At 36.3% G+C, this 14,028-nt stretch overlaps 1 protein-coding gene across 10 annotated transcripts in view; it reads left to right on the top strand.

The window, feature by feature from the left end:
• Nucleotides 1-14,028, top strand: part of LOC146398877 (uncharacterized) — a 112,624-nt gene that overhangs the window by 51,138 nt on the left and 47,458 nt on the right. For 9 of the 10 annotated variants that reach the window (XR_014817562.1, XR_014817561.1, XM_084979456.1 and 6 more), the window contains 2 exons: nucleotides 5,622-5,803; nucleotides 9,824-9,959. The gene's annotated coding sequence lies outside the window, so the exon portion shown is untranslated. The remainder of the gene's footprint in view (nucleotides 1-5,621; nucleotides 5,804-9,823; nucleotides 9,960-14,028) is intronic. The other variant, XR_014817563.1, reaches the window with a different exon arrangement.

Raw genomic sequence — 14,028 nt, 5'->3', positions numbered from 1 at the left:
GCAACAAAGAAAAATTTATACATGCTCAAATTTTTTGAAGTTAAAATACACAACTGTACTTCTATGATTGACTAAGTCTGGATTTCCATTCACTGTAATCATGTTGTTCGATAATTCTTATAACACTAATCATTTGTTTGATAGACAAAACTTTTTGTAAAATAAGATACAACAACATTGAGAAAAATGTATAAACATCTCTAGTGTATTAGAAAATTTTAAAGGAATTTAGCAATAAATTATCCTTATTAAGGGAAATAATCAAGATAAAAAATCACAATGTGAGATATATTTATATCTACTATAACGTATATAATGTAGGTTTCATATGGTTATAATTGTTTGATACTTTTAAGTTAAATCATAATGGTTTTTATTTCCAAACCTATGATAAGTTATTATTAAGCATCTGTTGTTCATTCTTAAATATGTTTTAATATTTGTCCAGACCAAGAGTTGATAAAAGTGGAATGAACTTAGTGTTTGAACAAAATGAGGTTTTCCTCATGGTTGTTCTATGTTAATTCATGCAGGGAGAAGGGAGATATAAAATCCTTAATATGTAGAACCAAATACTTCATAGCATTAAGAGCTGGCTTGTCATATTACTAGAGGAAAAAAAATAACCCCACAAATACATTCTTTTATGTGGACCTCTGTTTTACAACCATTATTATGGCTGCTTTACAAAAGAGTAATTTTCTAATGACCCTTTATTCTTTTTTTGTGTGTTATCATATGTAATCAGAAGTCAGGATATAATTATCACAATATGTATTTTGGTTTATGATTTGATATCTTGAGTTCATTTGTTTTTTCAAAATCCATTAGCCTCAAGAGTTCCCATTGTGGCTCAGGGGTTAAAGAATCTGACTAGGAACCATGAGGTTTCAAGTTCGATCCCTGGCCTTGCTCAGTGGGTTAAGGATCTGGCAGTTGTGGTGAGCTATGGTGTAGGTTGTAGACGAGGCTCAGATCTGGCATGGCTGTGGCTGTGGCATAGGCTGGCAGTTGCAGCTCCAATTAGACCCCTAGTCTGGGAACCTCAATATGCCTTGGGTGCAGTGCTAGAAAAAGACAAAAACAAACAAACCAAAGAAATCCATTAGTCTCATATTAAAGTATTCCTTAGATCATTTTTATAGCACCTGATTTAATAAGTAAAAAGTCTTAACAACTATTAGCACATTTTCTTTTTTTTAAATTACTAGCTACAACAAGATTTCTTCCAGATTTATGGTTAATGTATATTTCTTCTACTTTGCATGGCTTTACTAGATACCACCTTAAGAATTATGAGATTTAGAGGAAGTGTTGTTATCAGTAGTTGTCTTACATGGGTCTGTTAAAACAAATATACCATAGACTAGGTGGCTTAAAACAATAAGCATTGATTTCTCAGAGTTCTGGAGACTGGGAAACTTAGAATAAAGGTACTTGGCATAGCTAGTGTCTGATGAGGGTCCACTCTGGCTTGTAGACAGCTGTATCCTGATATGACTGAGAACAGTTATCTCATTCCTTCTTAGAAGGGCACTAATCCCATTCACAAGGATTCCACCCCCATCATCTAATGATCTCCCAAAGATCCACTTCTACATACCATTACATTGGGGATCTAGGCTTAAACGTGCATTTTGGAGACATTCATTCACAGTAAGTAGTTCACTTATGCTAGTGCATGGATGCCAGAAAAAGGGACACAATTTTTAACCCTGAGGGAGTGCTGGGTGGATATCCAGTCTCTAAATTAGTTTTGGAATTTGGAGTAACTAGAGAATCATTGAGAGGCAAGAGTAGTTTGGCTTTATTGAGGAGCAGCATAATATCCTGGAAAGAAGGTAAATTTTAGAGTCAGGCAGATCTGAATTTAAATTTCATGTTATACGTATTATTAGGTTTATGGTCACAGGGAAGTGATTCATCTTTCTGAATTAATATAATGGGGTCATAGAGTTGTTGTCTACTCTGCCAGTGTCATGTTGCAAACAAAATAGTTGTGGGATAGTATATGGAAGTAGGCAAGCTGTGATCCAAGACTGTCAGTGCGCACGGCAAACCACACAGTGATGGTCTGTGGAAACTTATTAGTGGGCCACAGGGAAATAGGAAAAACAGGGATAAAGTTTAGGGTATAGATGTGTATGTGTACATACACTATATATAAGACACACATGCATATACTTCCTTTTTTTTAATGTGATTGTTTGGGAACCACTGAACAAGGATCCAGCACGGCTGTAAGTTATCGGTTCCTACAGCAACTTTATTTGAAACCTAATGTGGGAATACAGATTGAATAGGATATGGCCCCTATTCTTAAGTAGCTTATAATTTAATGAGGAAGCTGGTATGTAAGGACAAAGAAAATTGTAATAAAAAAGAGAAAAAAATAGAGCTCAGTAGAAGTTTTGGCTGGCTTTTTAGAGGAGCTGGCATTTCAACTGGATCTTTAAAGATGATTATAATTTTGAAAAGTTAAAAAAAAGGAAGAAGGAGTTCCCATTGTGGCTAAGTGGTAACGCACCTGACCAGTACCCATGAGAATTCGGGTTTGATCCCTGGCCCTGCTCAGTGGGTTAAGGATCCAGCATTGCCAGAAGCTGTGGCACAGATGCGGCTTGAATCTGGTGTTGCCATGCCTGTGGTGTAGGCTGGCAGCCTCAGCTCCGAATTGTCCCCTAGCCTGGGAACTTCTATATGCCATGGGTTCTGCCCTAAATAAATGAAGAAAGCAGATATTTCAAGGAGGAAGCAATACTAGCAAAGTTTTTGAAACTTAAAAAGATGTCATTATAGGAGGTTCGCTATTGGAATACATGGTAAGTGGAGAAGTGAGGGGAGATAAGGCTACAGAATTGGGTGAAGTAAGATCAGAGTAGATGGATAACTGTTTCTACATTAAATACTTGATATTGGAAGGTTAAAGGTTTTTAAGAAGGGGGAAATGTGATCAGACCTGTTTTAGTACAAAAACTGATCACTGTGTGAAGGGTAAATTGCAAATGACGGACCCTCCTGTATTCTCCTTTGGAATGTTGGATTTAATTCCATTAAAATAATTATCAAACTGTTACATTGACCTGTTGTTTTTTTTAACCTACCCACTAATAAATTTGAATTTCCAAAATCAGAGAACTGTGTTTTCTAACAAATAAGCTATCAGTGATTTAAAAAGAATGAATGGATGAATCAATGAATGAGCCTGTCATTTGGAGTTGATAAAATGAAGGTCCAAATATAAGCCCCAGAGGGCAATGATGATCATTGTTAAGACTTTGTAGAGTACTTTGGTGAATAAAGAGAAAGAAATCTGGATTTGTGGGGGGTGATGTTAAAGTAGTAGTCTACCAAAAAAAAAAAATGCAGTATAGTCTTCAACATGAAAAATAATGTCATAATGAAGAATCATTGGAGGGGATATGGGGTATTATCTGATAATGTATGGGTGATCAATGCCCTTCCCCCCCTTAGGCATCCCCTTCCCCACCATCTCCCAGCAATCTGCTTCCTAACTCAGTTGCACCTATCTCTTTTTATTTATTTTTTTTGGCTGCACCCATGGCACTCAGACGTTGCTGGGCCAGGCACTGAATCTGAGCTGCAGCTGCAGCCTATGCCACAGCTGTAGCCATGCGAGATTGCTTCACCCACAGCACCACAGTGGGACTCCTCTATCTCCTTTTCTTATTTCCCAACTTCCATAATCTTTGTCCAGGTTTTGTCTTATATGGACTATTATAAGATCCTCTTAGTGGAGTTTTGGGCTCTATTTGTCCACTTCCCATCTATTTGTCATTCATTCATTCAAGAAATATTACTAGGTATGTATTTTATGCCATGGGCACATTTCTGGGTGTTGGAGATGTGGCTGTGAGCATACAAGTAACCTGTTCTCATGGATTTACACCTTCTTGAGGGGGGAAGAGGCTTCACAAAAGACAGTGATGGATTTAGCCCTGCTAAAAGGCTGGGTGATCAAAGAAGCTTCTCTGAAGAGGTTTGAGCTGGTACATGAAATACACGAGCCATACATACAGTGCTCAGGAGAACAAGTACAGAGATCTTTGGCTACAGCAAGCATGGTAGTTTCTAAAAACAAGTATAGTAGGAGAGAGGAAGAGTAATATGAGCTGAGCTCAGCGAAGCAGACAAAGCATAAACATGCAAACTTGTAGATTATAACAGAATGATATATTTTCTTTGAAGGACAATTAGAATCAATTAGGAAATTTTGAGCAGAAAATGATGGGATATGACTGAAGGGAGATAAAGGAGCAAGCAAGGAGGGCACTGAAAAACTATTGCAGTAGTCCAGAAAGTCCATGATGATGGCATGAACTAAAGTGTTACAAGTGAATGATTTGGAAGTGTCTTTTGGAAGTTAAATCATCAGGGCTTGCTGATAGATTGGATGGTGAGAGATGCTGGAAAGAAGAGTCAGGAATAACTCTAGGTTTCTGGCTTGTGAAGGTGGATGGATGGCCATATTTATTGGGGGAAATAGTAGCTTTTTGAGGAGGAGGATTGTTGTCAGGAGTCAAGAATTCTGCTTGAGGTAGATATCTATCAGTCAATCAAGGGAAGATGTCTGGGAAGTCCTTTGATATAATGAGCTCAAAGTTCAGGCAGAGGTTGGAGCTAGAGACTTAAATTCAGAAGTCAACTGTAAATAAAGTACTTAAAGCTATGAGTCTAGTTAGGATATTCTAAAGAGAGACTGTTTATAGAATAAAAGCAGCCTAGGGATGGAACCCTGGGGTCTTGTACTACAGAGCGATCAAAGGCAGTAGTAAGAGATTTTAGGAAGGAAGAATAACCAGTGAGGTAATAGGTTAACCTAAAACACAAGATGTTTTGGAAACCAGGTTCAAGAAATGTTTCTAGCAGGGACCATCATCAGCTATTTTAAGGACTGCTGGAATGTTCAGTAAGATGTGGACAAGAACATGAATATTGGATTGTGGAACAAAAAGGTTGCTGATAAATTCAACAGCAGGTTCATGGAAGTAGTAAGTTTATTTTAAAAGCCAAGTGCTTCTTCTCATACTATACATACATATCTTCTAATTACATCATAATTTGTGCACATCTCTTGAATCTTCTTAAAGACTGAAAACAAGTTTAGAGGAGTTGGACCTTTGCAGGATTTTCATTTCTTTTTCTGCCTTGATGTTAATGAACATGCCCTTAGAAATTTCTTGGGTCATTCTTGAATTTTAGGGAGCAGAAACAATACACTTGAGCTCAGTAATGGCTTTGAAATTCTTTCATGCAGAAAATTCCTCTAGTTCAACCTTAACTTTCAGCATCTTCTAAAGCATGCATAGCACTCTATCTTCCATCGGAAAGTAGTTGTTACTCTCAGTCTCCTGAGACCTTGGTACTTGACACTTACCAGTGAAAATATTTTTTTCTTTACTTAATTCTTTTTTTAATTGGGACTTGTCAGATTTTGTAATTCTTTAATTTTGTATTTCTAAGTAAGATACTCTTTATTACAGTAGAATTTTAAGACATAACTTTAGTTTGTTCTCAGGAATCTTAGTTATTGGATTTCATTCTGTATTTGTAACTGGATTTTTGTATGCATACTGTTTTAAATAACTTGTATGTTTCAGATAGAACTTGAGAATAAACTACAGCAGCAGTCAACACAAGCAGCACAGGAACTTGCAGCAGAGAAAGAGAAAATATCAGTGTTACAAAATGCCTATGAAAAAAATCAGGAAAATCTAAAGCAGCTTCAGTCTGATTTCTATGGGAAGGAATCTGAACTTCTTGCCACAAGCAAGATCTCAAGGTATCATAAAAACTCACTATGTTATTGATAAATATTAAATGATTGATCTGAACCCAGATGGGCAGGGAATGTTAGTATTTGTGGAATATCATACTTGTTTTCTTTTGAATTATTTTTGGAGAAATATGCTTTTTAAAAAATAAGTTGTGGGAATTCGTGTCGTGGCTCAGTGGTAACAAACCCAACTAGTATCCATGAAGGTGAGGTTTTGATCCCTGGCCTTTCTTAGTGGGTTAAGGTTCCAGTGTTGCCATGAGCTGTGGTGTAGGTCGCAGATGCAGCTTGGGTCCCGTGTTGCTGTGGTGTAGGCTGGCAACTGTAGCCCTGATTTGTCCCTTAGCCTGTGAACTTCCATATCCATGGGTGCAGCCCTAAAAAGGCAAGGAAGAAAAGGAAGGAAGAAAGGAAAAGAGAAAAGAAAAAGAATTCTACTGCAGTGCCTTGGGGAGGCATGGGTTTGATCCCTGGCCTGGAGCAGGGGGTTCAAGGACAGCTGCCACTCAGATTCAATCCCTGGCTTGGGACCTTCCATATGCCATGGGTGTGGCCATTTAAAAACAACCACAAAACCCCATACAAATGTATCTTTTAATAGTGAAATAATTTGGAAATATGTTAACTGTCGTATTAGCTTATCAAAGGACTTTGCTGCCTATGTAAAAACAATAACTTATAAAGGACTGCTGTTAGAAAATCCAAGGAGTTTTCAATGTAAACCACTTGTGAAAATGGAAGCAATTTTATTGTTGCTTCTCAAGAAAGACTGACTTTAATTTTATGGATTTGTTAACTTCCCAAGACTATTGGAATGCATAATGGTTAAAATCGGGAGATTATAACTCAAAGTAAATTTAACCTTAATTATCTAAACATATCTGGATACCTTGTCCTTGGCAATACTATTTGATTAGATAAAGTATCATTAAAATGAATGATATACAAAAAAGGTAAATAATTTTTATGTAGCATTAAGTTAACAGTTCTCTACAGGAGATGGAACATTTCTATTCTCTCAAAGAAGACTTAGCCAGTCCTCTTTTTTGTCGTGGTGAAATATTATGCTTTTTGATCCTTTAATGTGTATGGTTTTTTGTTTGTTTGTTTCTTTGTATAAAGTGCCTTATTGACAAATTTTGTCAAATCACAGAATATTTATAATATACATAAATATACTATGTTTTATTCATAAGCTGTTTTAGGGAAGGCTTTATGAAGGAGGTAGGACTTGACCAGGTCCTGAAGGATCTAAGAATTTGAATACCCAGAGTCCTGAGAGAGATCCGTTCACTCAGGGGCACATTTGAGAAAAGGTGCTGCAGCAGGAACCAGCAAAGCTGGGAGTCAACATAATTGTCTTGCCAGAGTGATGGTTGGTGTCTGGAAGTTTAAAAGGTTGGGTTCAAATTGTGAAGTATCTTAGATGCCTAGCAGGGATGACTGGAGTTTATATTTGGGGGAGAGGAGAAGAGTCATCTAAGCAGAGGAATAAAATGAAAAAAAAAATTTGTAGGCAACTTAACCTGGAAGTTGTTTAAAGACAGCTTAGTTTGGACCTGAGGTAAATTAGTGCCATGGAGATTAAAGAGGCTGTCTCCCTTCCTCCTCCATAAACTCCAGCAGTCTAGGTGTGAATTGATTATGACTGGGGTTAAAAAGGTTGGAACAGAAGAGATTAATGGGAGAGAGACAATGAAACAAAAAGGATGAATAACATATAGGTAGAGAGGAGGTGAAGGAATTGTTGGTGACTAATGATCTGACAAAGAAACAGGAGATTGGGTAAAAGAATTTTCATAGGGCCAACAATAGATATTTTATATATATCAAGTTCAAAATCAACAAGTTGTTTTAAGGAAAAAAATACCACCTCGACATTTAGAAAGCATCTTACTTGCTGTATTCTCTAAGTAGCTTTAAATTACTATTTTTTTTCCCTTTAGAACACTATTGAAAGTTGGGGAGGGTTGGTGGAAGAGTTTGGACTTTATCCTAAAAGAAGGAGGATTTGCAAGGATTTGTATTTTATTTAGGCCAATAACTGGCAGCAGGATAAGGATGGATTGTAGGGGAACCTGGGTGAATGTGGGGATGAGACAGAGGAGACTGTGCCATAGTCCAAGTGAAGATGATGGTGGCTTGAGCTGGTAGGAGGAAGGATGGGAAATGCAGATGAACTGGAAGGACTGTTTGGTGACAGAGAAGATGATATCTAAAGACTGACTGTAAAAGATCTACAGAAATCACACTTTTTCTTCATATGTATGTTATTTACGCATGAGAATAACAACAAGTCTTAGATCTTTTAAATCAGTATTTTTTCATTAAGCCAACTATTTTTGTCTAAAATGCTATGTCTTGTTCTAATTTTATACCTGAAAGAATGCAAATGTAAATATGGGAAGAAGAGAAAGACAGAGGGCTAAGGCTGCCATGGAGTTTTACAACTGCTGAGAGGCCATGAATAGATCTTTCTTCCAAAGCTTCCTTCTGCCTGTGAGACTGAAGCCCTGCTTGGCTGGTGACAGGCCTAATGTTTGCACAATAACAGAACTGTGACTGGATCTCAGCTCTTCTGATTCATGATTCTTTTACCATCATTTCACTAAATTTTTTTTTAATAGAAGTATTGACATTTAATTCCTTCCAAAGTGAGAAGTTATCTGAACTACTTAATAAAAGGAATTCCTAGGAACATTCAAATCAAATTTATAGGTCATCATGATTCTTTTACCATCATTTCACTAAATTTTTTTTTAATAGAAGTATTGACATTTAATTCCTTCCAAAGTGAGAAGTTATCTGAACTACTTAATAAAAGGAATTCCTAGGAACATTCAAATCAAATTTATAGGTCAGAATAAAGGATGGTTATTGGCCATTCTTTTGCTTCCGTGATTTTTTCAATTTTATGATTCTTATTTTTTCCATTATAGTTGGTTTAGTGTTCTGTCAATTTCTCCCACACAGCATCGTATTTGTTAAATAATCTTGTGTACAAGAGAGAAAAGGAAGAAGTTCAGAACCATGTAACATGACACCCAAGTCAGGGGTGCCATCTGTGGGCATGTGGTGTATCTAGACACCAGTGAAATGCAAGTCCGGCTGGCTTGATCTATGCCTTTAGCCCCATCTGCTGGATTATTAATGAAATACTAAAGTTTGTGACTGGGTATTCCAAATTGGCCATGCTGTAGGTTATTCTTTCTTGTCAAGAAAGTTCATAGAAATGGAATTTAACTATAGATTTTGTACCGTGAATGAAGTGAGAATTCTAGGATAGTAAGTTTAAAATTAAATATAAACCTTGTTAGCCTAATACTATTCCTTATATCATTTCATCAGATATCAAGAATAAGTAACAACTAAAATTTCTAAAATTTTATTTTGAAAAAAGAAAAATTTTTGGACCAAAAAAAGCTACCACAGAATAATGCAGAAATTCCTTTGTGGCTACACTACTATGTGTTTAGGGTATTCCAGGATCAGGTTTGGTATTTGTTCTACTCAGGAATTTGCTTATTCTGGTGGGAGTCAGTGGGTTAAAGTAGCCCCAGTAAAACCACTAAATGAGAGAAGGAGTTCTCCAATGTAAAAAGATCCTGAGCAGATGAAAATATCCTGGCCTGCAGCCAGGAAAAGGAATATATAGCAGTGTATTGCTGAATGACACAAATGAATATTTAGAGGCAAAGTCGAAGAGTATGTCTTGGCATCTTCAGAAAATAGTAGCACAGATTTTGAGCTTGATTTTAAAAGATTTAGTCATTAGGTTTTTGTGAGAGTTTACAATGTTATAGGCAGCTATTTAAACCACAGGCATTTTGGAGTTTGTATATTATCTTGCTCAAGGGCATAACATACTATCTTTTTAGAGTGTACTGCTTTCTACTGTGCATATGTTAACTGTTATGTTTCTATAGAAATTTACTAAACAATGACATATAATAATCTGGGGAAATTTTTTTATAAGTCTGTGAAAGAGACGCTTTCTCTAGCATAGGAGGGCTTGATTTCAAACAGGAATCAAATTGGAAACCAAAATAAACTGATTCGAGAACTGAAGACTGCCAGGACTTCTTTGGAGCAAGATTCAGCCAAGAAAGAAGAGCAGTTGAAGGAGCAGTAGAAACCACTACAAGATGTTCAGAAAGAAAAGGTATTTTATTTTCTAACTAAATCTAGAATCTTCAGAGTTACAATGGCCATAGAGATCATCTAGTCAAACCTCTTAACCAGTAAAGGCATCACCTTATATTCAACAGCTAAGATGGGCATCAAGGTTATAAATAAGAGACTCTTGGTGACTGTAATTCTAATCCTAGGAGGTTATTCTTTACAGCTTCCTTGCCATTTCTTATTGCTCTTTTTAGTTATACAAAGGAGTCTGTTTTTTTATATCATAGACCCTTGGTTATTCAAAAAAAGATACTATAGCTCCTCAATTATTTCTCATATAACATGTTATCCTCTGGATATAGAAATCAGGTATGAAAGGTCTAGGAATAATTGAGTGTGTTAAGAATTCTTAATATTAATAACCAGCTTTTATCTAAGAGGAAGTGTGGGTTTATTTTATATAAATGATGCTAAGTTATAAAGTTGAAAGTACTGGTTATATGACCAGTACACATAATGATCAGTTATATTTCTATATAAAAGATAAATGCAGATTCTAAGAAACATTTGATTTTTGGTTTCATAACTGAGATCATGTATTTCCATCAGTGGATAGAATATTCTTAAGTGTACAATTTATGAAGGTATTTGTGTGTGTGTGTGTGTGTGTGTGCGCACTGGTATGTATATCTGTTAATTGTGCAGTTCCTGGAAATTATCTTCAACTAAAAACTAGGGGGATGTTTTTGTGGGGATGGGACCGGTGAAGCTGGAATGAAATTTATGACTTATGCCACAAGTTTAGAAAATTCTGACAGAACTATAGTTTACAGGCCTTTAGTTACAAGGGCATGAGATCATGCAGCTCTTGCTTTAGTTTTGGTTCTACTTCTAATAGATTATTGAACTTTTCTAAGCCTTTGTCCCTTTACCTATAAAATGAGGATTAAAAGGAGCTATGTGGTATAGAGATTAGATTAGACATATAGTTCTCCTCTTTAGGTGCCTTATGTAAAGATAGTGAGAGTAATAATATTAATAAGCATAAGAAGGTGTTTTAGCTCAAGTTTGGCCAGACACTATTTACTTTATAGTATTAACTATTTAGTCCTTATAACATTATTATTGTTCATATTGTATAAACAAGGACACAGGAACAAGAGAAGGTAGGTAATTTGCTCAAGTTAACTTAGGTTAAAGGGGCAGAGACAGTCATAAACAGTAGCAGTCATTTTTGTTAATTTTCAGTTAAGTAGTTAAAATTATTTTTTTAATAAGTTATTTTTCTATAGTCACTGAAAAAGAACTAGTAAATGAAAAATCTAAATTGGCAGAGATTGAGGAAATTAAATGTGGACAAGAAAAATAAATTGCTAAATTGAGTGAAGAACCTAAGTCTCACAAGCAAGAAAGCATAAAGATATGTGAAGATAATCATTGTTTTTCCTCTGTATTTTTTAGTGCTTGTTAAAAAAAAAGTGTATATATATACACACACACACATTTATTTATTAAGAACATACTTTGTGGGAGTCCCCACCATAGCCCAGTGGGTTAGGAATCAAACTGCAATGGCTCGGGTTGCTGCAGAGGTGTCAGGTTTGATTCCAAGAGCAGTGGGAATTGCCTTGGCTTAGGTCACAACTGCAGCTCAGATTCAATCCCTGGCCTGGGAACTTCCATATGATGTGGGTGCAGCCATAAAAAGAAAAAAAAAACATACTTTATGCCAGGAACCATTGTTTTGTTATTTTTGACAAATATTCTTGCTCTCAGTGCTTTTGTGTTGCAGAATATCTATACATATATTGAAACTGTTACTTCTGTTTTCAGATGACTAAATAATGAGAAGTAACCCTAAAAATTTAGATTTTATTGAGATGCTAATCAAGAAAGCTATCAATTAAAAGAATTATGTGCGTTCCCATCATTGCTCAGTGGTTAACAAATCCAACTAGGAACCACGAGTTTGTGGGTTCAATCCCTGGCCTCGATCCGTCATTGCCGTGAGCTGTGGTGTAGGTCACAGATGTGGCTCAGATCCTGTGTTGCTGTGGCTGTGGTGCAGGTGGGTGGCTACAGCTCTGATTAGACCCCTGGCCTGGGAACCTCCATATGCTGCAGGAGTGGCCTTAGAAAAGGCAAAAAGACAAAAAATAAAAGAGTTATAGATAGCAAACTTCAAAATATCTAAGTTTAGAATTAAGATTTTAAGAGATTCTGTTTTTATAATTGTTTTTCTTCCTAAAATACTTAAATCTCTTTTTTTTTTTGTTTGGGGCAAGGAGTAGCAAATTTGTTAGGACTGAGAAGATTGTGTAGTAGTGCCCCAAAGAACCATTTCACTGAAGGTGGAATTTAGGTGGTATATATACACAATGGAATACTACTCAGCCATAAAAACGAACGACATAATGCCATTGGCAGCAACATGGATGGAACTAGAGAATCTCATCCTGAGTGAAGTGAGCCAGAAAGACAAAGACAAATACCATATGACATCACTTATAACTGGAATCGAATATCCAGCACAAATGAACATCTCCTCAGAAAAGAAAATCATGGACTTGGAGAAGGGACTTGTGGCTGCCTGATGGGAGGGGGACGGAGTGGAAGGGATCGGGAGCTTGGGCTTATCAGACACAACTTAGAACAGATTTACAAGGAGATCCTGCTGAATAGCATTGAGAACTTTGTCTAGATACTCATGTTGCCACAGAAGAAAGGGTGGGGAAAAATGTAATTGTAATGTATACATGTAAGGATAACTTGATCCCCTTGCTGTACAGTGGGAAAAAAAGCAGATGAAAAAGGAAGAAGTTGAACTGAGGAAAGAATTTATGGAGAAGGGAGCTAAACTGGTCAGTAAGTTAATGGTGGGAGGTGTGTTTTTTTATTTTTTTTTTTTAAGGTACAGTTCATTCATAATCATGTGCCAATTGCTGCTGTACAGCAAAGTGACCCAGTCATCCATATATACACATTCCTCTTCCTGTAGTACCATCCATCATGTTCTATCCCAAGATTAGATATAGTTCCCTTTGCTGTACAGTACAATGGGAGGTTTTGTAATTGATTTTGTAAATTAATTCAGTGAGAGAGGATTTTTCTACTTAAAAGTTATAATTCAAGTGCTCAACTGACACTTTACTGTTCAATTTAAGACTGATCTGATTGACTTAAATAGCTGACATGTGATAGGAAATATAATTTTTGGCTTATGTAAGTGAAAGTTCAGTAGAACATAATTAAAAAAAAAACAAAACCTTTTAGTGCCAGTAAAACAAACTAACCTCTAACTATGTAGTCTGCGGTAGATGGCATGAACGTTAGTTATATTGAACTCATTTTTTTGGTCACAGTGAATGCTGATAAGGGGAAGTGGAGATTTCAGTTGAGAATTGTGATGACCAATTGTGTGACCAAAAGTCTACTTTCCCCTCCCTAACTTGCGTGTGCCAAATGGGAAGCATCTGGCTTTCCTCTAGTGAATGAGGTCCAAATAGCCCCAGATAACTTGACTGTGGAATGTTTTCATTGAATTGCAATTTCAGGTTCACACAGTGATTTGAAGTATTGTGTTTTTGGCATGTTGATGGAGACCAAGGGATGCATGTGTAATTTAAGACATAAGAAAAGTCGAGCTTTATCTCCAGGGCACCTTGCTATCCCTGATTATGGTTATTCTTCTGCTGTAGTGGAAAAAAGGAAAATCTTAAATTGATTTACTTCAGCTTGATTTTATAAGAAACCTGCTGAACATCATTTCAGCATTGTGGCCTTTAAGCCAGTTCAAAATACACAGATATTTGTGGAATCCATTCTACTAGTGTCTTCTTTCCCAAAGAAGTAGTAGTAGTTATGCAGCTGGTATTTTAAATTCGACAAATTTATTTTTTTTACTTTATTTTTGTAATAGATTTTTTTTACTCACCGTTTTTCCTATTCTCAGCATTCCGAAAGAAAAGAAAAAGAAGTAGCAGTGCAGAAGCATGAGGAAAACTAGGCTAAACATACCATGCAGATAGCTGCATTAAATGAAAACCTGGGCACTGTAAAGAAGGAGTGGCAGTCCAGTCAGCAGTGAGTCAGTGAGCTCAAGAAGCAGA

This window comes from Sus scrofa, chromosome 10 (assembly GCF_054392235.1).
Source record: "Sus scrofa isolate SSC_HxYL_T2T_F1_AM1 chromosome 10, Sscrofa_HxYL_maternal_Yorkshire_Landrace_v2.0, whole genome shotgun sequence".
NCBI lineage: Eukaryota > Metazoa > Chordata > Mammalia > Artiodactyla > Suidae > Sus > Sus scrofa.
The sequence above is the reverse complement of the archived record's forward strand: the minus strand, read 5'-3'. Positions and strand labels throughout refer to the sequence as shown.